At 43.4% G+C, this 24,496-nt stretch overlaps 1 protein-coding gene across 3 annotated transcripts in view; it reads right to left on the reverse strand.

The window, feature by feature from the left end:
• auts2a (activator of transcription and developmental regulator AUTS2 a) overlaps nt 1–24,496 on the reverse strand; it is a gene marked incomplete at its 5' end in the record, with an annotated part of 386,388 nt that overhangs the window by 341,097 nt on the left and 20,795 nt on the right. The window lies entirely within an intron of this gene.

Raw genomic sequence — 24,496 nt, forward strand, 5'->3', positions numbered from 1 at the left:
TATGCGCACATGATTTGGCAACCCGGGAGCCAGCGAACACAAAAACGCTAATAAACAGCTGACATTGTTCCGTGCACATGGTAATGGTCAATGGCTGTGTGCAAATTCAGATCAACTGCTCCAGCCACTGAGGAGAACCGGGCAGAAGAGATTTTGGGCTCACACAGACAGAGCTTTGTCGAACTATAGGAGGATGTATGTTGCTACAGTATATACTGTACATAGCAACAAGAACCCCAAAAGGGGTTCCCGTCCTGAAAGGTATAGTTACAAATAGGGGTTCCCGCCCAAAATGGGATAAAGTATCTCTCTCTCATCTCCAATGTCATCATCACAACATGACAATGATGGGCCAAATTGTCAACAACGACGAGTCCGCCTACAGGGACAAGGTCACATCATTGGCATTCTGGTGTCACTGTCACTGTCTCAATATCAACCAAGGAATGTGGACTATGTGGATTTACCTTTCCTTTCTGCATGAAGACCTATGTACCATACTGTTTAAGGGAACCGCTTATCTGTTACTGTTCTAGTGCAGTGGTTCTCAACCTGTGGGTCGGGACCCTCAGGGGGGTCCCCAAATGATTTTTTTTTTTTTGGGGGGGGGGTCACCAGATGATTTGCTTAATGTGTAACATTGTAAACAAACCAACATACATTTATGTGTATACAGGGTATCTGCACATGTCTAAAGTGAAAAATACTAGTCATTTAAACTATTATTTATCATCGTAATAATTGTATTGCAAAACACGCTTTTATTCTGCAAAAAGACGTGTGTTTTGAACGTTTAAGGTATAATTAAAGGTTTTCATCCAGTTGTCGCAGCCCTCCCACAACTTGAAGTGTATCAAGGTATTTTACTGTATTTCCACAGGTTGTGCCGTTTTCAACATTGTAATGCGGTGGCTGCCTCACGGTTAAAGTTAAGGGGGGAAAATTACCTTCCATTCACTGGGGGGGAAAAAGGGCAGGGCATTAATTAGTAACACTAATTAAAAAAGGGTCTCCTCTGACTTTTGGTCATATAGTGCACACGTTGATTTACAAATGCATTTGAAAGAGCAGAGTCGTCCATGTGATGCAAAGCCAATGCTAGCTACATACTCTCATTTAACCACTGACTGGACACTTTGCAGATCTGTGCTTGCAGTACTGCATGTTTTTTATTTATTTTTGTTGCACATGGGCATAGCTCTCTCTGTCTGTGCTAAGCCCATGGGTGAAGTTAATAATAGTGAGGGTAACTGCAGTGCTCCGCAGCAGTTTATGGAATATGAATTACAGTCCATATGGGAGTAGCTCTGCCACCGACTCTCTGTATAATTCAGACTGCAAGTGCTACAAGCTGGGGTCCCCCTGGATTGAAGGGGGGGGGGGGGGGTTACACATTTCATCAGCCGGGCCCTTGAGGACCTCTCTGTATGAAAGGTCTCATTACAAAATAGAACCAAAATCGTCATGCCGTTTTGAGGCCTAAAGCAGAACACAAGCCACTGTAATCAGGATTGATGCTAACCTCGTCACACCCTGAAGAGCCTGAACGCTCACCATATGCCCAGTATTTCATTGGCTTTGACTGTACTGTCGTCGTGGTCACGGGGGAAACGACAAAGTACATTTGTGGACATATTGTCTTGGGGCCAATAAAACCTGCAAGAAAACAATAACGGCTGTACGTAGACTGCAGTCCTTAATTGTTTCATTTCATTTCATTACGTTTCTCAGGAGAAGGTCACACTTTAACCCATTAAGACCTGAAGCCGATTCTACAAATATCTTCTAAATCAGTACAGTATTCTGAAAAACGTATGTTTCTATATCAGTGGTGCTCAAACTTTTTCATGTCAAGGACCCCCAAAATTATATGTATTTTGCCGTGGACCCCCATCTCAAAATATTTTGTTCCAGGCACCCCCAGAAGCAAGGATTTGAGTTAAAAATGTTCGCTCTAAAAGAATATAGATATATTAATTTGCACACATTTTCTCGATTTTTCAAAAATAGCAGATCTACAAGCTTGTAGTGCGGCACCCAAGCTTGTATATCTGCTATTTTTGAATAGCCAAAGTGTAAAATAATGCTTTTTTAGCTCAAATCAAAAAGTGACACAGATGCGTCCCAGGTCTTAATGGGTTAAAATCCTGGGCGTTCATTTAACTCTGAGAGTATACAAAATGTGACCAAATGGACCCATTTACTGTGCGGTGTAGCATGCTAAACTGTCTCACTGAATCATAAGGTTCCCACTCCAGTGCTGTTGCTCATGCAATGCAACAGCTCCCCCCCCCCCAACATAAACCTGAGATTATGTAAAGAAGGTTGATCCCCCACCGCTGACTCTCTGTAAAGTGGGCGGCCTGTTCTGTTTTGTTTTGTCAAAGCATCAATTTATGTTCCGGCAAATGATTGAGGACTCTAAAGTGTAGTCCTCCATAAGACCAGTGGGTTGAGCTGGGGGGGGGGGGTGATTGGCACTCGGTTGCCCCTAGAGACCACAACGACTCAACCTCCATTATCAGCATCTCAGCACAAAAAAAGAAGAACAAATACATGATGCTGTGTTCAAAGCCCACTCTGAAAAATGTGATCCCTTTTTTACAGGCTAGCTTTTAATGAATTGATGGTCTGATTGTTTGTTTCTTTTTTCTTTCTTTTTTTTAAATTATTTTAAGTCTGTTTATTTTATTTGGGATTTATTTTTACAATAAAGTAGAGCTGCAAATATTGATTATTTTCTTAGCAAGTATACTTGATCATACAAAAGTGATGTGAAAAAAGAAATACAAGCTTGTAGATTTGCTATTTTCTGTATTTTGAAAAAGTATGAAAATTCTTCAAAATCGATTATTTAAAGGGACTACACCATGAATTTAAACTTTTTCTTCTTTTTTTGTGTGTCTCTTTTATCTCTCTTCTATTCCCAAAAATACCCCAGTTTGAACACTCAGGCTTTCACAGCAAATCTGGGGTTTTCTGTAAATTGGTCTCAAAACAGGCCAAACTGATTTGCACGTCAGGGTACAATCCCTCCCGTTTTTCAGTTCCAACCAAAAAGAAGAAGATTTTTTTTTTTACTTTTTCCACACAGAACCAGGAGATAACATGCATACAAACTGGCTCAATAGCGCCCCGTGCCAAACAGGACAATGTGGTATTGCAGGTGAAAGTGCTTTGTAAGCCAGGGAGAAGTTAGTTGGAATGAGTATATCTGAGGCTTGATTTAGGCTCAAACCTTTTGAAAAACGTTTGAGGGACATAAACAATATGATATTAAATATTATTATTATTTTTTAAATTAATGGTGTAGATCCTTTAATTCAAATTGATTTCTTATAACCAATTACAATGATTAGTTGATTGAATAGTTTAAATTTTGCATCCCTGCTGTAAAGCACTTTGTAACTATTTTCTGAAAGGTGCTATATAAACTAGACGCGTCGCAATTCAGGGCAATTGCAGAGTGTGGTTGCACCGACGCTAGTCGCAGGTCGCTGCCGCCGGGACTCGAGGAATACGCTGGGAGGAATACCGTCGGAGGCTGTGCCAATTACATTGTCACGTAACTCCTGAGATCACTTGCGTTTCATTTTGAGAGGATTGATCCCCCCAAAATATGGTTTTTGCATCAAACGGTTACATTTTGAGCATTTGTGGCGCCCCCTATGGATCAAAGTTGAAATTCTTTTGGGAATTTGTTGAGTAAACCACACTTGACATGTGATTCAAATTTGGGATTGACTGGACGTTTTGTTCGGGATTTGTGGGCTTTTTTGTAAAACGGGCCCCTCCCGCTAACTTTGGAAGCCATTTACGGACGAACGGTATGGACTATCAAAATTCTGTTTCGGTCCAGATTATCGCATGGGTCCAGAGATCATGTGTACCGATTTTTGTGAAATTTGGACAAAATATATGGGAGGAGGAGCTAAAAGTGTGTTTTGAAGAAAATTCAAAATGGCGGAAAATCTATCCTGACGCAAATGGGCGTGGCCTATATGGGGAGTTGCGTAATGACCCAAGGAATCTAGGGGAAAAGAAATTTTACGACCTACGGTTCAAGAGTTATAGGCCAAAACGTAAAGGGCGCTGTTATAGCACCACCATGTGGCCGATTAGTGTAATTATTTTTTCAATAATTTCGGACTAAATTATGAACCTCCCTTCAAAGTCTAGCACTTACGGTTTCCGAGAAAAAAATACTTTGTGATTTCTGGCATTTTTGGTAAAACGGTTCCCTCCCACTAACTTTGGAAGCCATTTACGGACGAACGGTAAGGACTATCAAAATGCCGTTTGGATATGTTTATCGCATGGGCCCAGAGATCATGTGTACCGATTTTTGACATAGGAAATTTGGACACAATTTGTGGGAGGAGGAGCTAAAAGTGTGTTTTGAACAAAATTCAAAATGGCGGAAAATCTATCCTGACACAAATGCGTCATGACCCAAGGAATCTAGGGGAAAAAAGATTTTTATTTTACAACCTACGGTTCAAGAGTTATAGGCCAAAACGTAAAGTGGGCTGTTATAGCGCCACCATGAGGCCGACTGGTGTAATTATTTTTTAAATAATTTTGGACTAAATCATGAACCACCCCTCCAAGTCTTGAAACTCTAGCCCTTACGGTTTCTGAGAAATAAATACTTGAATGGGAGTTTTTTCATTTTCCCATGAAAGTGGATGGGGAAATTTAATGCACTAATACATCAATATCAATTAAACTATGGAACCAATCTCTTAGCAAAATACAAGCGCACGATTCCCGGTCAAGACGGTCATTTTGACATATGGCACGACATTGGGGGATAAAAACTGTGGGAGGAGAGACGGTCTAAACTAAACCGCTAGGGCCTCTGGAGGATAACAATAGTCTGGTTGCCCTGTTAGGGCAACCACACTAATAAATGAAGGTTATTACATTATCATTACTATTATTATTATTACTACTATCATTATTATTAGTGCTAATGTTGGTATAGGAGCATAGACTTGGTGGAGGATTGGGGGTGGGGTGACGTTTGCTCCGAGCAATAGTGGAATCCTTAGCAGATATTCAGTCACCCATTGTCAGCGTTGTGCAAAGACACTCAAGACAAGCATGCCCATTTTGCTTGGAGCAATAATGCTAATTGTCTTCACTACTCCCACTGCTACACCGAGACGCAACCATGTGCCAGCTTAGCACACGCATATGCCACTACACTCTCCTTCTCTCCCATTCACAAATATACGCGCACGCACGCACACAGTGAATTTAAGATGTCTCTGACCCATTTATCTTTAAAAGGAATCACAGAGGGAAAGTCACAGGCTAACTCTTACCATATTCCCTATAGTGAGTTGAATCTGAACAAAGAAAGAGAGAGGAGGAAAAAAAGTATTTAAATTACCAGGGCACAAAAGAGAAAAAAAGGATGAAACCCATATGTTGGCGCGTGTTATTACCCCATCTGTCCAGACGGGAACACATTATGGTTGTGCTATTCCATATGTAGCCTAATTCCGTTGTAATCGCAGTGAAATTAACTGCATATTAAACATGTTTGTCACTGTCGACAACGACAACCTGTAAGCTGATCCCCCCCTTCCCCAATACGGACCCCTTCCAGCCAGCGTATTGTGTTATTGTGATGACAAGAGGATGTGTTGTATAGAGCAGAGAGCTGTCTCAGGGGGGACGGGAGGCACAAGTGAGGGGGGGACCCCTGCCTCAGATGGATGGGATGCATGCAGGCAATGGGAAAGCAAAAAGAAAACTATCGTAGCCACACATCTGAAATTCTAATCAGAGCCGCTCGACAGGACGGAAGCAGAGCTACGCGCCATGCAGCTTAAGACTGACACCGACTGAAATACTGAAATACTACACACGCACACACACACACACACACACACAGAGGTACACATGCACGTGCAGAAGCATGCACAGATACACATGCACACTCACTCACAAGCGTGCATACACAACACATACGCATGTAGAAACGCGTACAGACACACACACGCAATTCACACACCTCAGAGATCTCCCATGCCACTCACTGCTGAAACAGATTTACATGGAACAGCAATTACATGGAAGGCATTTAACCCATTCAATCCGGGAACGCATCTACAAATGTCTTCTAAATCCTAACAGTTTTGTGAAAAAACAAGGTTATCAAACTTTTTCCATGTCAAGGAGGACCACCCAAAATGATATGCATTTGGCTGCGGACCCCCCATCTCTAAAAAATATTTTGTTCCAGGGACCCCCACAAGCAAAGATTTGAGTTACAAATGTTTGCTTAAAAAAAAATATATATATATTCAAAGATTTGCACAAATTTTCACGATGTTTTAGAAAAGAATAGCAGATCTACAAGCTCATGAGCTTGTAGATCTGCTATTCTTCAATAGCCAAAGAACTCTAAAATGACAGAGATGCGTTCTCGGATTGAATGGGTTAAGACTGCCAAGCGTACTCGTGTCCTCAGTTGATGCCACACAAGATTGTGGGGCGGCAGTGGCTCAGGAAGTAGAGCAGCCACTTGGGAATCAGAGGGTTCCCGGTTCGATCCCCATTACCCGGCTCTCTCTGGGTTGGTGTCGAGGTGTCCTTGAGCAAGACACTGAACCTCTTAACTGCTCCCGATGAGCACAGTGGTGCCTTGCATGGTTTCTATACGTACAGTAGTTGCATGCAGGTGTCACACGTCAAAATTAGCAGATCTACAAGCTCCCAGCGTGTCACAGCGCGACAAGTTGTGAACTTGTAGAATGATTATTTTTGGTATGCGACACCCGCGTGCAACTATACATAACTGTGAGTGTGTGTGCGTGTGTGCACGCGTGTGGGCGTGCGTGCATGTAGGTCCATTTGTGCATGAATAATTGTTCCTTTCACTGGCAGTAAAAACGTTGCTGCATGCTTCAGGAAACACATTAAGTACAGTGATTGTACATTCAGAGCAAACAGGAAGTGATCGCTGGCTTTCAAGCGCTCAACACACTGAGAATACTTGTTTACCTTGTTTACTCGTACAGTATGTTTTGCAAGGGTGAATGTAGAGGTGGGAATGTCTTTTGTTTATGTTTTATTAGACCATTTATTTATCTAGTTATTTGTTTGGGGGTGGGGTGCAGATGAAAGCAAATGTAGTTCTTCTTCCTATACCTCTCTTTAGACGTCCGTCCTCCTATCATGTCTGTTCTTATTTTATTCCTGTACATTAATCTGTCTTTCTGTCCGTTTATCTCTCTCTGGTCTGTGTCTCTCCCTCTACTCTTGTAGACTGAGGCTCTCTCCTCGCCACACACGGCGCAGAGGGCTGTTAAGAAAACAAACATCACTCTTTGTTCTCTCTCCCCTCTCTTAGATGTCCCTGGGAGCCTCCTTCCACAAAACAAATAATGTCATGTTTCACCGCAGTGATCAGCCCCCCTACTCTCTCTCTCTCGCTCTCTCCTCCACCTATTCCTCCTACCACCCACTTTCTCTCCCTATCCTCCTCTCATCCCTCCTGTGTCACAGCCCCACCGTAAATCTTGCCTCCACTCTATAGCAAAAACAAAACAACAGACATGCAGATTGCAGAAGCTGCCACCCGAAACACTGGAACATAATGGAGAAATCCCACATGAGCCCAGTGACTGTCTTTGTTAATTGAACAAGACAAGCAGCTACCCCCCAATTAACCATATATTTCCTTTATGGCCCGGGCCAAGCTGCTGTACTTCCACCGCACCTTGATGCCCCCTTTGGCGATAAATAGTTAAATTACTTTGCTAAATCCAATCACTATTAGGGAGGACGGTGTAATTCGGAGCTCACGGGGGCAGGTTTTTTCCTCTGATTTACGACGATCCTTTCAATTAAGAGCAGATTAGCACCTTGGGGCATACAAAGAGGTGATTTAATTAACCCTGGCCCATTAGTTGTTAGAACAGCGCTTTTGTTTTTCCGAGCGACTTACTCCACAAGCCGCGACAGACTCGGCATCTACAAGTGTTGCTGGTACAAGGATGCTGCTGTTATGCCAATACTAATAATAATTAATAATAAGTGCTGCTAAGTGACTTAGTTATTATTGCACTCCTCAACAGTAACATGTAGAAAGATAACAGACAAAGAAAAGCAAGGGATTGCCTACGGCATTGATGTGAATGTGATAGGATTTGGGGCAACCGCGTGCGTGCGTGCGTGCGTGCGTGCGTGCGTGCGTGCGTGCGTGCGTGCGTGCGTGCGTGCACCTGTGTGTGCGAGCACTTGCGTGCGTGCACCTGTGTGTGCGTGTGTGTGTGTGTGTGTGTGTGTGTGTGTGTGTGTGCGTGCGTGCGTGCGTGCGTGCGTGAGTGAGTGAGTGTATGCGCGTGCGTGCGTGCGTGCGTGTGTACATGCATGTGTGAGTTCTGTGCGTGCAAGTGTGTGCCGTGCCGTGCGTATTCACGTGTTCATGAAGTCATCCAATAGGGTCTGTTTAACTGATTATCACCTGATTAACAGTCCTACAGTTGTTATCCCCCAGTTACCTGTTTGACCTGTTGCCCTGGTCCCAATGTGTCCACCTTTCAAATTATCAGCAGGCTAATAATGGGGATAAACTAGAAGCAAGTTTGATTCTGTAAGAAATGGAGTGCGGGAAGCGAGTGTGATTTAACACATTTTCCAGACTAGCCTGGAAACCAGACAAATCTGCCAGTGCAAAAAAAATAAAGTGACCTCGGCAGATTTGGTCTGACTCTGGCCCCGTTGTGATTGGATTTCCCTACCCCCGAACTTGTGGTGCACCAATCACGGCCCGGTATGCAAATGTGGGGCAGGTTCATTACCAGTGGCATTTCTTTTTTAATTCGCCCCATGGAAATGCAGGTTCCACACAGAGATTCCAGACTAATGTCTACGCAGTGATATTATTCTGGCCATGCCAGGCTAGACTGATTAACCACTTGCTGTAGCAATATACTTTGTTGCATGATGAATAGCGGAATAGCCAATATAGGCTCACAGCACGTCATGAGGCATTGTGAGCTTGAAGATCTGCTATTATCACTATTTTGACAATTGTTGATGAAAGTTGTTGAAAACAAACATCATGATGACCTGCCCAAATTTGTGACGCCAGGTTTACACAGACTAAAAATATCACTGAAATATCACTACAGTTCCTAACATCAGGACTTGAAACAAAGTGAAGGCAGTATAGGGAGAAAATATATAACCTATAAAAATCTAGGCCTCAAACCTTCATTGACGAAATATAAACCATTTCGCACCTCCGCATTTGTAAGGACGGACAGACAAACAGGCTTTCATTGTTAAAACATAAAAAATAAAAAAAAAGATCTTTGTGAAAGAATTGCTAATGAAGCATCGATTGAAAGCACACAGAGGTGATTGCAGGAGGGCGAGCACCCACCTGCAGTCCACATCAAAGCCACTTCATCCATCAAGCCTGTCGGAGCTCCCCGGCAGGAGCAACACGGAAACAACACATCATTAAAAGACGACAGGTACTTCTACACACAACTCACACCGCTCAGACCCACAACCAGACCCACAACCGGTCCCCTAACTCTGGCTGTGATTTAACGGCACGTCCAACAAGCAGGCATAAATATCAATTACAATTGCTAAAAGATGTATTTAGACCAGGGATGAAAATATCTGCAAGACATTTATTTAGTTTACAGCCTTGTACCTCGGGGGGGCCAATCTAATTACACTGACATCAGCGAATGGACAGCGGCTTCAGGATGTGTTACTAGGCAGCTGACAAGATGGTGCCCTGTTCTTTCGTATAACAATCAGAAGAAAAATAAAATCCTAACCCAAGGCAAGCTCCAAAGAAGTCAGGGAACAGCAGATACCGGATGCAGCCAATAGACATGGCTGGCTGGTTGCTAGGAAAGACATTAATGTTTGTGCAATATTAAATCACTTCAAGGCATTTTTGACTGTCTGCCCTTAAGCAGCAAGACTACTCATTTGTTTCTATTGGTACAGTACTTTTACAAGAGTATTAGGGTTAAAGGAGAATACCGGACAAATTAAGTGTTGCCTTTGATGTCTGGCAACACGAGTTGCCAGGTTCTGGAAAGAAACAAGCATCCAGTGTTAAATCGTTCGCCATTAACGGTGGCCTCGCAGGACATTTCAACGCACGTTTGACTATCATGAGACTCCACAAAGACGAGCAGAAGAGAGAAAAACAACTTTGCCTCGGTTACAATAGACGAATCTCCCTGACCCACGCACTCCCATTCTGACAACGGAGGGGGTTTAAAAAATGACGACACGGGAATCTATGGAAAAAAAGAACGCCACTTTTCACGTCGGTCGGTAAGTAACGAGACATCAAAGGCAACACTTAATTTGTCCGGTATTCTCCTTTAAGACAATGTTACATGTGGAACAAAAAAACTCAATGTGTATATTTTAGAAAGATGGCATTACTGGACAGAATAAGAATAGTTCACATATTCTAATTTTCTTACAATGTAGTTTAGTTTGGCTGATTTAGCTAATAATTAACAATTAGCATGCATTTTAACCCCATATGCACCATTTCTTGTTCTTTCTTCTTTTTGTAACGAATGGGTTCACAGATTGTCCAGTTAGTGACTTTTTAGGACAATGGCCTAACGTAGTGTTTAAAGACAAGCTGAAGTGAAAAATATGTTTTTCACACTGAGCATATCCCTGGTCATAATGTGAACGTAGTTAACAATAGATGCCAAAAGTATAACATTTTGGTGTACCTTAATCTTAATCCAATCTTCTGACAAACAAAAAACAATGGACAGCACCTGTCAATCACTCTTCCACAGAGAGTTATTATATTACAAATGACCAAATTTTTAACTTAAACAGTACACTAAATATGTTTCTGAAAATATTTAGAAATAGGCAATGCAGTAACATACACTCGATTTAGCACAGCCTTGTTGCAGTGCACTAACACAGTGCGAGTGCCAGCAGGAGTTTAGACCCCATAGCCGGAGGGGACAAATGCATACTGTGTTGAGGTTGGAAACATTGAGGGGGAAAACTAGTTGAACCCCACCCCCACTGCCCCCCCCCCCCCCCCCCCATCGCTGTGATTGGCTGAGATGCACCCAGGCCCCATGTTTCACTAAGAAATACTGTACATCACGATATAGTCGCGAAAAGCAATTTCACTCGGTCTTATAAGTATTTACATGGGCAGCTAGGCCTAAAATGTAAGATCCAGAGACTGGTCTACACATAGGTCCTCTGTATGTGCTAATCTAAGACAGGCATAGCAAGATTCTTCACATTCCCTCAGCAGACCATGGATCTAATTTAATACAGAGGCTCCCCAGTCCTCCAGCACATCATTACATTGGAGGAATCTCAAGAGGCTTGGGGTATGAGGGCATTAAGCCATGTGAACTTGCATGAGCCTGCCTCGGTCACCCTAGCATAGGCAAGATCACCATCCAAATCCTCAGTCTGCTCTAGATAGTTTAAAACCACTTAAACTCTATATACTTAGTTGACCGGGGGTCACCTGGGTCTATACTTGGTCCCCTCCTTTTTTCCTTCAACATCAAATCTCTTCACCAAAAATAGGCGATCTATGAGCTCGTGTAGATCTGCTATTGTTGCTGAATATTCGCCTATTTTAGCCAAATGTCTGCCTATTATGACATGCCCAGAATAGAGACGCTAGGGTTCATGTGGTTAATGATACAGCATGTCTGGGAAACTAGATTTAAGTCCTCATTAAAAAATATCTTCATACCAAATGCAACTAGAAAAAGAGTGCAGATCTCCGCCGGGCTGGCTAACCAGGGCCTGCAAATGTTTTTATCTGAAAGATCTGACAAATACATTTTGGACAAAATCTTTAGGAGTAGTACTGTAGCAAAAAGGTGTATTTTGAAGAAAATGCTAAATTACAGGAAATCTTGACAGGCAGAAATGGGCAGGACCAATGTGGGGAGTTGCATCATGAGCCAAAGAATCCAGGGAAACAAATCTTTTTTACTATATGACCCATGGTTCAACATTTATAGGACAAAATGTGAAGCGGCCTGTTAAAGCGACACCATTAGGCCGATTAGAAAATTTGGCCTCCTGGATGTGTCCTTGCAAAGTTTCACGCTGATTGGTCCAGCGGTGCCGGAGATTAGCTGTTTAAAGGCACACACACACACACGGCTGGACGGCCAGGGACGAAAACATAATCTCCGGCCTTCAGCCATCTGAAATGGCAGGGATAATATGTTGTGTATGTTTGTTAGTTGTCATAATTGGGAAAGATGAATTGGCTGTAATATTTGTATGGGAATGTTTTTTAAGAGTTTGTATGAGTTTTGGACAAAATCTGTAGTAGTTGCAAAAAGGGTGTTATGAAGAAAATGCTAAATGGCAAAAAATCTAGTCAGGCACAATTGGGTGGGGCCTATATTGGGAGTTGCGTCATGATCTAAGGAATCCAGGGAAACAACTATTTTATTGTATGACCTACGGTTCAAGAGTTAAAGGCCAAAACGCAAAGCAATCTCTTATAGTGCCACCATGACACCGATTTGTAATTAGTAAATTTGGCTTACTGGGAGTGTGCGTGCAAAGTTTCATGACGATCGGTCCAATAGTGCCGGAGATTAGTTGTTCACAGACGGACACACACAGACAGACAGGGGCGAAAACATAATTTCCGGTCTCGCAGAGTTAATAACCTTAAAATCAATCTTCAGGCAGAGCCTCAAAGTATCCAATTCCCTTCTCGGCGGTCCATACTAATTAGGTTAGGCATGAAAGCATTAGGCTTGTCGAACAAGTACTTCCACGAACCACTCCACATACGCCTTTAATCGCAGTTCCGTATCACACTGTTAGCACAACCACATACAGTGCATGAGTGCTTCTGTGCATAAATGCACTCGATGCTGCAGATGTCAATAGGCAGAAGAGCTATATTTCTACTGGTTTCTCCAATATTGTGAGAGGTATGCAAAATATTTAGGCAACAATGGTGACAGCCTACAGAATGTGGGCTGGCAGACTGTAGGCAAGCTAACTAGTTCCATCTTCAGCGACTCTGATTATATTTTACAGATCTGTCTGCCAAACCCCAATTTCCCTTGCAAAGCAGCTCTCGACACCCAGAGATGAAAGGCTAGGCTATGACAAGAAACACATTCAACAGCCCAGGCTTTCAGGCATCGGCTTTGTTGGATTTGACATTCACAACGTCAACTAAAAGTGTGTGCATACGCACGCTGGTATAAAATGTACAAGCATTTGCAGACAGCCACAGCCACCAAACAACCTGCTAAAAGACACTTTTCTTCTCTCTCTGTCAACATCAGAATCCTCTAAGAAATGTGGCCAGTAATGGAATGTTTTGAAATCTTTTTGCATTGGAGTTAGAGTTATGTCATAAATATGTTAATGTAAATGTATGAAGCAACATCTAATGTGTCACTAATTTACAAATGCATAAAAGCTAAATGTACAAATGTCTATGTATAAATAAATGCCCTGCAGTTTGTGCGAGTTTACTTTGTTGAATGTGGATTTGCCAATCAGCAGACACGTGAGTGTGCATGTCGGTGCCACACACATGGCCCTCATTTATCAACGCGGTGCTGCCCAAATAATGGGCGTACGGCGAGATCACCGCACCTTTCGGCATTTATCAATATATCCTGACGTGGGCTTCATCCTACCGTAGGCTGAAATCTCACATCTGGTCGGGACCAGTTGTTGACTTTGGCTGCGCCCGTTTATTCCATTCTAGACCCGCGGAGCAACATTGTCTGACTGTCTGACAGGCATCTAGACACATAATCCACTCCTAAATGTATATCGTCACTAATAAATAATCCCTGTGAAAATATAAAAATGTATAAAGTAATTTAAACAAACTGCTTTTGCTTTAACAGTCATTCAGATAAGATTGTAGATCTGGCTACATTGAAAATAGCAGATATACAAGCTCACAAGCCAGCGTCGCATCGCGACGCGTTGTGAGCTTGTAGATCTGCTATTTTCATAATATACAGCGCTTCTGCGAGGGCGCTCTCGGCAGTTTAGACCAGTGCAACGGCGCTGCTGTTATATTTTCATGGCCACCGGGAGATCAGACATTTAACCCATATGGTCCAACACAGACCAGCCTTCATTCATTAATGTTCTCTCCAGGCTATCTCTCATTAATGCGGGACGGGACGGGACTCGCCCGCCCGACGGTCCGAGTCTCACTGGGAAATGGGAAGCAGGGGCGTCAATTGGGTATGGCAAGGTATGGCAGGTGCCATACCTTGGCACCTTGAAAATAAAAAACATATTATGAATAGTAGCCTAATGGTATAAGACCATTGTGTTTGTATTGTGTTATAGGTATAATGCATAGTTTTCTATGCATTTCGGGGGTTTGACCCCCAAAAAAAAGAATTTCCGCCACGCGGCTTCAGGATATGTGTCCCTTATTTTAATCTCTGGGAGTTGGCAACCCTAACCTTGCCATACCTTAGCTTTTGCTGAACTGACGCCACTGCTCCACTAATGTTTATAAACAAGAAACCTGTCTATGTACGAGAGAGAGAGAGAGAGAGAGAGAGAGAGAGAGAGAGGGGCAGGCAACTAGCACAGGACAACCACTTTTGCATCAGAGAGCTAAGAGTAGCACAGCGACGACTCTCTTTCGACGAAGAAACGCAGAACTGAAACATCTCTTCAGACCTTTCTAGTTGACTCTTGCAATTCGCTACAGTTATCGAGACCGTCTCGCTGTAACGAAGACTTTCACTCCCTTCACCTCATATGGGTATTTGATAGATTGGCACGATTGCCCACTGAATACTGATGCTCCCTATATGGAGTTATCCGACATATCTTAGTAAACTCCATATATGGAGATAGCCAACTTATCGTGACATCAGTGAGATGTCACGAGCATCCAGCCATTATCTCCATATATGGAGATAGCTAACTTATTGTGACATCAGTGAGATGACAAGAGCATCCAGCCAAGCACTATATAAAGGGTGGCATAACACAGTGAGCTCAGATGCAAGCAGTATTCATTCCACTCCTCGACTATCTCGAAGACACGACTTCTCAAGAGTATACGTGTCATTGGCAAGACATCTTTCTGGTTAAGTTCTAATTGAACGCCACTGCAACGAGTCTTGGCTCAACCAGCAAATCCCAAATCAAGCAATTTTTCAGTTCAGTGGAATATCAGCCATGTCTTCAACATCCTCCTCGGCCTCCAACACCCATGCTAGGACATGCATGGGTGCCATTCTCTGCATCTTGTCCACTGCACAGATTGCAATAGGTGCAGTGTACTTGGGTGAATGCCCCGGGCAGCCCTTTATACCCATCTACTTGCTGGTGGCAGGAGCTTTTGGCCTGCTGGTGACTGTGCTATCGTTCTTGCAATATATCCTGGAGCCCAAGGATGGCACCGTCAATCCCCTCAGCCAATTCTGCAAGACTTTGAATTCCTTGACCTGTCTTTTCCTCTTCTGTTGGTTCATCGCTGGTAATGTGTGGATCTACTCCATAGCACCCAACTACAATAAGACTACAAATTCGACAGTCGATCAATATTGTAACGAGACCCTCTACCTGTTTGCTTTCTGGACCACTACTCTGTTCTACATCCTACTGGCTCTTCAACTGTTATGTTCCTGCTGTTGCTGCTGAGTAAGCTGCTGTTACTCAGCAGCAACAGCAGGAGTCCTCATTAAGTCCTCATTTTTAATGAGGACTTAAATCTAGTTTCCCAGACATGCTGTATCATTAACCACATGAACCCTAACGTCTCTATTCTGGGCATGTCATAATAGGCAGACATTTGGCTAAAATAGGCGAACATTCAGCAACAATAATCCACTCCTAATAATAATAATAATCCACTCCTAAATGTATATCGTCACTAATAAATAATCCCTGTGAAAATATAAAAATGTATAAAGTAAAAAATAGCAGATATACAAGCTCACAAGCCAGCGTCGCATCGCTTGTAGATCTGCTATTTTCATAATATACAGCGCTTCTGCGAGGGCGCTCTCGGCAGTTTAGACCAGTGCAACGGCGCTGCTGTTATATTTTCATGGCCACCGGGAGATCAGACATTTAACCCATATGGTCCAACACAGACCAGCCTTCATTCATTAATGTTCTCTCCAGGCTATCTCTCATTAATGCGGAGCGGGACGGGACGGGACTCGCCCGCCCGACGGTCCGAGTCTCACTGGGAAATGGGAAGCAGGGGCGTCAATTGGGTATGGCAAGGTATGGCAGGTGCCATACCTTGGCACCTTGAAAATAAAAAACATATTATGAATAGTAGCCTAATGGTATAAGACCATTGTGTTTGTATTGTGTTATAGGTATAATGCATAGTTTTCTATGCATTTCGGGGGTTTGACCCCCAAAAAAAAGAATTTCCGCCACGCGGCTTCAGGATATGTGTCCCTTATTTTAATCTCTGGGAGTTGGCAACCCTAACCTTGCCATACCTTAGCTTTTGCTGAACTGACGCCACTGCTCCACTAATGTTTATAAACAAGAAACCTGTCTATGTACATCTCATGTCATGCAGAGAGAGAGAGAGAGAGAGAGAGACAGACAGAGAGACAGAGAGACAGAGAGACAGAGAGACAGAGAGAGAGAGGCAACTAGCACAGGACAACCACTTTTGCATCAGAGAGCTAAGAGTAGCACAGCGACGACTCTCTTTCGACGAAGAAACGCAGAACTGAAACATCTCTTCAGACCTTTCTAGTTGACTCTTGCAATTCGCTACAGTTATCGAGACCGTCTCGCTGTAACGAAGACTTTCACTCCCTTCACCTCATATGGGTATTTGATAGATTGGCACGATTGCCCACTGAATACTGATGCTCCCTATATGGAGTTATCCGACATATCTTAGTAAACTCCATATATGGAGATAGCCAACTTATCGTGACATCAGTGAGATGTCACGAGCATCCAGCCATTATCTCCATATATGGAGATAGCTAACTTATTGTGACATCAGTGAGATGACAAGAGCATCCAGCCAAGCACTATATAAAGGGTGGCATAACACAGTGAGCTCAGATGCAAGCAGTATTCATTCCACTCCTCGACTATCTCGAAGACACGACTTCTCAAGAGTATACGTGTCATTGGCAAGACATCTTTCTGGTTAAGTTCTAATTGAACGCCACTGCAACGAGTCTTGGCTCAACCAGCAAATCCCAAATCAAGCAATTTTTCAGTTCAGTGGAATATCAGCCATGTCTTCAACATCCTCCTCGGCCTCCAACACCCATGCTAGGACATGCATGGGTGCCATTCTCTGCATCTTGTCCACTGCACAGATTGCAATAGGTGCAATGTACTTGGGTGAATGCCCCGGGCAGCCCTTTATACCCATCTACTTGCTGGTGGCAGGAGCTTTTGGCCTGCTGGTGACTGTGCTATCGTTCTTGCAATATATCCTGGAGCCCAAGGATGGCACCGTCAATCCCCTCAGCCAATTCTGCAAGACTTTGAATTCCTTGACCTGTCTTTTCCTCTTCTGTTGGTTCATCGCTGGTAATGTGTGGATCTACTCCATAGCACCCATAAGACCCTCTACCTGTTTGCTTTCTGGACCACTACTCTGTTCTACATCCTACTGGCTCTTCAACTGTTATGTTCCTGCTGTTGCTGCTGTTACTCGACGTGCCGAAACGGGTCCATTTCTGTAGAATCTTGCAATGTACAATTACAGACATTTAGCAGTCATTTACAATGCTGCGGCATTTAATGTGTACAGTAAGAATAAATTAAGAACATAACTGAAGAGAGTGCGGATAATCCTTTATTTTATGTATTCTCAAGAATCTGCACCCAGTTAATCCCAATCTCAAGATTCCCCTTGAGTAGAGCGCGTGCTCTACTCTTTTCCTGGCGGTATTATCCGGTAGGAGAGCTGCCTTCATGGTTCTGCTCTACTCTGTGCCTCTTAAGCTACAATATGAGGATACCGGCAGACCCTTTGGAACTAAGCTAACAAAATGGCCAAATCGTTACGCGGTGGATAATAGCATGAAATTTGATACAGATGTCCCTTGGGTCATCATAAAACATCCTAGAAGGGGTGCCCAAAAAAATGTTAAACCCACTGATGGGAAGCCTACATGATGGCTTTATTTTAGTGTAACTCGAACGCGCACTGCTCGGTATGGGTTAAATAAATTAATATACAAACGTATTCCATTCATGGCGATGTGATTGGTATCATAATATGTCATTCATGTAGGCTACAAGCCTACGTGACAAAGATTGTACCGCTACGGTGCGGATTACATGAGAAACACAGCTGGGCGGGCGGGCGGGCGGGCGGGCGGGCGGGCGGGCGCGTGCGTGCGTGCGTGCGTGCGTGCGTGTGTGTGTGTGTGTGTGTGTGTGTGTGTGTGTGTGTGTGTGTGTGTGTGTGTGTGTGTGTGTGTGTGTGTGTGTGTGTGTGTGAGAGAGAGAGAGAGGGGCGTGTGGCGAGGCGAGCTTTCTTATTGGCTTTTCATGTCTTTGGTCATATTCTGGTTCTTCTTCATGTCGTAAAATCGGGGCGTTTTGAGAATATTTAAGGGCGTGTTATTTAAATGACGCTCGTTTTCAGACGTGAGATTTATCAAAGCTCCCACCTGATGTACGCTAGGATTGGTGGTATAGGATCCTTTGATAAATGTGACTTCGACGTTGGTGTACGGCCGAATATATGGAAAAATATACGCCGGTTTATACGCTGCGTTGATAAATGAGGGCCAATGTGTTTCTCCATGAAAATATACAAAAGTGAAAATTGAAAAATGTCAAAACTGTTTCTCACTGTCTGTCCGTCCAATCCAATGTCAGTCTAATCAAAGATGCTTTCAAATATGAATCATGCCTTGTAATTTAATGTCAAGTGGCTTATTAAGCAAGGCACCATGTGGCTGACTGAGCTGGATGTTCAAATCAGTGATAATGTAACTCTGAGGGCCCTATCTTCCACCCGGAGCAAGAGAGCGCTATGGGGCAGTGCAATTACCATTGCTATTTAGTCCAGTAATAATGTCACAAACTAATTGCAACAAAAATAAACTCAACTGGCTGCCATCATACACTATTTTTAATACGATTATCTATCTATCTCGAAAACCGAACATTGTATATGACACTGTATCAACGTTTGGCAGATGTATAGATGAGGACCCAAGGAAGTGCTGTATCAAGTTTGAACTTGTTTGGATGAGCGGTTCTTGAGAATACTGCAATTAAGTGGCCCATTCTGAACAGACATAATGTCCAACAATTCAACGAATGCTAGCATCAGGCTCATGCACAGACTGAGAGTAACAACAGTTACTGAGACAAACATCAAACTTTGGGCACATGATGGCCTCGTCTGGGCTACAAGAGCTGCTGAAGTTGATCTATGCGTAATCCACATGATGTGTGTCAAAGCTGTTGCTCGTTCGTACACACTCAGTTGTTGATGCAGCCCTCAATACACTGTTGTTAGCAAACATGTTCAATGTCCATCTACCATAGCAATCTGGCTATACAGACAACAGGGATGGAGAGGCAGCACCAGCTGAAACAGGTGCAAGGCAGCCAGATCATCAGAAAACAGATGTGAGCAGAGATGTGTTCATAATTATATATAAAAGAATGCGACACAAATTTATACAATATGTAGCGGGGGTCCCTGCTTCGTCTTAAATTTTCTTCTGCTTCGTCTTGTTTTAAATTCTGAAGCTATTTCTGTTTTAGTGCAGTATGAAGTGAAGAATAAACTGGCCAAATGGATGAGACATCTGGGGTGAAACATACAATGACGTGAAGGATTTGAATTATCCAAGACATTGTGAATACACACATACACACCCACTGATCCACTAGAACCCTGACTTCATTTTTCTTCTATTTTTTTTGCTGACATTTCTAGCCAACATGCTAATGTGTTAGACCGACACACTCCAGCTGCCATGACATTTCTGGTTTTGCCAATTTACATGGTCAGCGGTTCTTATTGCAACACGTTACACCCCCGACCAAAAGATAAACCGTTTGCCTCTAACCTTATAATTGATGACGGCATGGGTCGCTTTAACCACTTTCAACCTGGCCCCTCTATTTTTGGGATGTCATCATAGCGTGTAGATCAGCTAAATCACTATTTGTCGTATTTGACAAAGTACTGTATAGAACACTTAAGTGGTTAATTACAGAGCGAGTTCCTCAATGCCGCCACCCTCATTCACTGAAAACAAACTGCTAACTTACTAACTGCTAACAAAATGGCAGAACAGTGTGTCGCTCACTAATGATCTCATTGCATGGCATTAAATCCAACCGACACACACAACCCCAATTATAATCCCAACAAACACGCAGACAATGCACATACACACTTGTGTGCCAACGTCTCTTCGGTGGTTAGAGCCCCATTCTCTCACAGCCCTAATCAACATGCAAATGTAGAAGCTTTGGTCTCCGTTGACAGCAGGTTGAGTGACTTTCCGTTTCACACAAAGGAGAGTGCACATAGTACATGGCGGAGAGAGGCTTGTGTAGCTTTTCCCCCTGTTAACAATGTTGAAGACAAGCTTTAAATTCTGCTTTAGTAGGCAGCAGGCCATGGATACTCAATGGAGATGAACGTATACGCCAGATTTGCAATACGTCACTATTATAAAAAAATATATAGTTTTAATAATAATGTGTGTGTGTGTGTGTGTGTGTGTGTGTGTGTGTGTGTGTGTGTGTGTGTGTGTGTGTGTGTGCGTGTGTAAAGGGTTCTTTCAACAGCGCATATCCTCGACAGATTTCTACTCGTGCACTGCCATTCATTCTTTGAGTCAATATGTGGAAGCAGAGAAAGCAAACAGCCTATCTAACCATAACAGCCGGCCTGGAATACAGAGCACAATACAGCAAACTTTTACAAAAATGCATTCATCTATAAATTCCAGGAATCTTTGTATGTGGACCCATTTTGCGTCAATGTCATTGATTACATCACAGCGTTAGCTCAAGGCAAAACAAAGTAATATTGTATTTTGGAGGCAATAGGAATCACCTCAGAATAGTGGCAAAGTGCTTTGGTAGCAGGCTAGGCAAGCTACTCACCTACTGAGTAGCTGTGTTGTTGGGTTACAAAATCGAAGTAGTATGAATGAATGAGAATGGCTCCAACTTGGAAAGATTATCGAATATAAACTCAAGGCCACCAGGCTTTCCGTGGTTGCTGTTCTAAAAACACCAGTCTCATCTGGTCTATACCTTCTATATCCAGCAATTTGTTGCGCACACATACAGTACACACACTGGTTCCATATCCACAACAGCGAATTGATCCCAGTCTAATCACATAACAGCTGCCACTGCCAGTCAAATAAAACGGAAGACAACTAATAAAACGAAAGGATTAAACTGAGGCAAACATGCTTGTGTTTCAGGTAAGGTTAAATACAGTAGGTATGTCATGCCCATTCATCAGAAACAAATTGGGAACTAGGAAGAAAAGAACAGGTAATTTCTCATAACTCAGCCCATTAGCGCATGATGTGAGTCAGGTGTGTGTTCAAGAAGACTTCGTCTGTTGTTTTCTTATGGATGACAGCTAGGTGGCAAAAAACAAACACACTAGATTCATAGGCAGCGTGGTCAAGGATGTATTGAGTGAGTGTTTACTGTGTTCAGCTAATGTTCATATTTACAAATAGAAAAGGGACACAGGCCCCACACGTACGTACGTCTGTCTGTCTGTCCGCATATAATGAGAATAATTCATCCGATCAACTTCACACTTGGTGTACTCAAGATGGTGCAGTGTCAGGTGCAAAGTTGATCGGACGAGTGGTTCTCAAGGATGCTGCAAGCAGCCCTTCCAGGGGCCAAGCACTCGATACCCTGTGTTGCAAATGGACACACTCCTCGACCACTCTGCAAGCAGAAATACCAGAAGCCAAGCAATCGGCCTGCTCATAACATCCACGCACTCAGAATGGTCATGCCACAAAAGGGCGCTGCACTAGTCTATAACACTGTTTCCCAAACACTGGGTCGGGACCCATTTGTGTGTCGCGGACCAATTTTTATGGGTCGTAAGTAAATATATTTCCGTTTCCTACATTTAAAAAATATATATATTATTTCAAAAGATAAAAAAAATGTTTAAACAAGAAATTTACAACTTTTCATCAATTAAAAACTACCGTATATCCAACATTTTTCTAAAGTATTTCATAAATAAAATGAAATAATTGAATAATTTGAATAATATAAAAAAAAAGTGTCTTTATGAGCTTGTAGATCTGCTATTTTCTTTACTTTGGGAACCACTGGTCTATACAAACAAGAACATATTACATAAATGTCAATTATGACTGTGATAACAGTCTGAAAACAGGGCGGTCCCTCGACCTCCGTGGGAGGCGTTTTTTCTCGCCCAGGCCGAGCGATGGGCATTGTTGGATGCGGCTCGCCAGCCCGGATCCCCCGTCCCAGTACGACCCACCGTCCGGGCGCTATCGGCGTTTTAAGCAGAAAAGCGTACTGTAGATCTACAAGCACTGGCCAGCAAAAGCCACTTGTGTCCACTCTGAGGAGCGCTGTGGTCGGCCACTGTGGGCCAGATTACAGTATATGGTAGCCCACTAGCATTACATCACTTGCTAAAGTATTCTAAAAGCTATACAAGCACACATACTTGAGAGATATACAACGTTTTTGAAGGCCTGCAGACTATCTGCAGACGATCTTCTGACATCTCATGACATTGTTGCGGTTATCTTGTTCAGTGAAATGCGCAATTTCTAACTTCACTGCACTCTGTCTGCCATATCAAAATCTGTGACCGCCCCTCTAGAGCATGGGAACTTGGGAAGCGGTAGCGAGCCAATCATCAAAAAGTCCTGCGAAATGCCAACATTTTTAAGAAACACACTTTTTTTGCTGGCTAAATGTAGTAGGACTGGTTACCCCAATCAAAAATGCATCCTATACCAACAGAATGTTAAACATTTCCCTAGAATGGTATCTAATGTGAATATGGTTAGCTTAGCCTTAGATCGACATCATGCTAATGGCCCTTTGAATTGCATTATATCTGCTTATAGCGCTTACTTCATCATTGCCCTTAATTAGACCACATGGCAGCATGAAATAGACCGCTAGGGCTTTTGTGTTGGTCAGAAATATGCTGATGAGAAAATCCAACAATAGCTTAAACGCCTTTAAATGTAGTATTTTGAATGAGAAGGTAGCTAACATATATGCAGCAAAAATGACAACTAATACACAATCACACAACAGGTTGAGAATCAATCTACCTACCAGTGCCGGGCTGAGGTCTAAGTTACACCAGGAAACTGCCATGTTCAATAATGTATTAGCGGCCGTGGCTGCAGCTTTCTAATCAGTGGTGAAGTTAATAGAGGACCACGGAGGAACACACAGCGCCTGCACGTGACACCCAATACACCCCCCTCACTCCACCCTCCAAATCCCCCCATCCACCCAGGTAGCCCCCCCCCCACTCACACCACCACCCCACCCCTTGTCCCCTGCCACGAGCTGCTAGCCCCGGCTCCCTCTCTGGAGGGGAGGATTAGGGAGAGCAATAATATTATGCATTACGCTCCATCTGCACTGATGCAATCAATGCTCCATTTCACAGGAGTCCTTCTTAGGGGGGGGGGGGGGGGGGCTGGAAGCCAGAGGAGGGGGGGGGCGCTGTGGAAGGCAGACAGACAGACAGACAGACAGACAGACTCCTCTTCTAGCATAAGAGCTAGAAGCCTTATTTTTTACATTGTCGTACAAGCTGATCTACAAGCTTGGCTATTTTAGGTGCGTGATGCATTGTACGACGGAGTATAAATTCTAATGCTGAGGCCTGAGCCCTGTGAGAGAGGGAGATGACAGCCCGCAGACTAGAGGAGCTGTTGACAAGCAGAGCCCCCCCCCCCCCGCCAACACACACACACACACACACAGACTCCCTCCACTGCAGTTACAAGGCCATTTGCGCAGGCACTTGGAACAGGGCTGTAGTACCACAGCACCACAGAGACTCCGCCGCTACTGTCTCTGTCTGCGCCGTATTCTGTAATGGTGGTGGTGGGGGAGGGGGGGGGGGGGCATGGGACACATGAGCTACAGTGCATTTAGAGTATGTACTACTGAATATTATGTGCTCTTGCCTGTGAACTTTACAGGCTACAGAGCCGACAATAAATCACTTTCAGTGCGCATTGGAGCCGTGCCAGCTGCCTTATCTAATGTCAAGTGCCTCGGGGGCACGGAACTAAACACTTCTCACCCCGAGAGGGAGCATGAGATTACGTGCGCACAGATGAAGAAGTGTGCACGCTTTTCAAACATGTCAAATTATATTACATGTGTAAGACAACCTGTCTGCCATAAATGAATGCATAGGCTATACGTGTAAGCCCGCACCGGAAATATATACAGTACATGTACTTCAGTTCAGTATACTGTA

The sequence above is a fragment of the Gymnoscopelus braueri genome (genome assembly GCF_963280865.1).
Source record: "Gymnoscopelus braueri genome assembly, chromosome: 8".
NCBI classification, from domain to species: Eukaryota; Metazoa; Chordata; class Actinopteri; order Myctophiformes; family Myctophidae; genus Gymnoscopelus; species Gymnoscopelus braueri.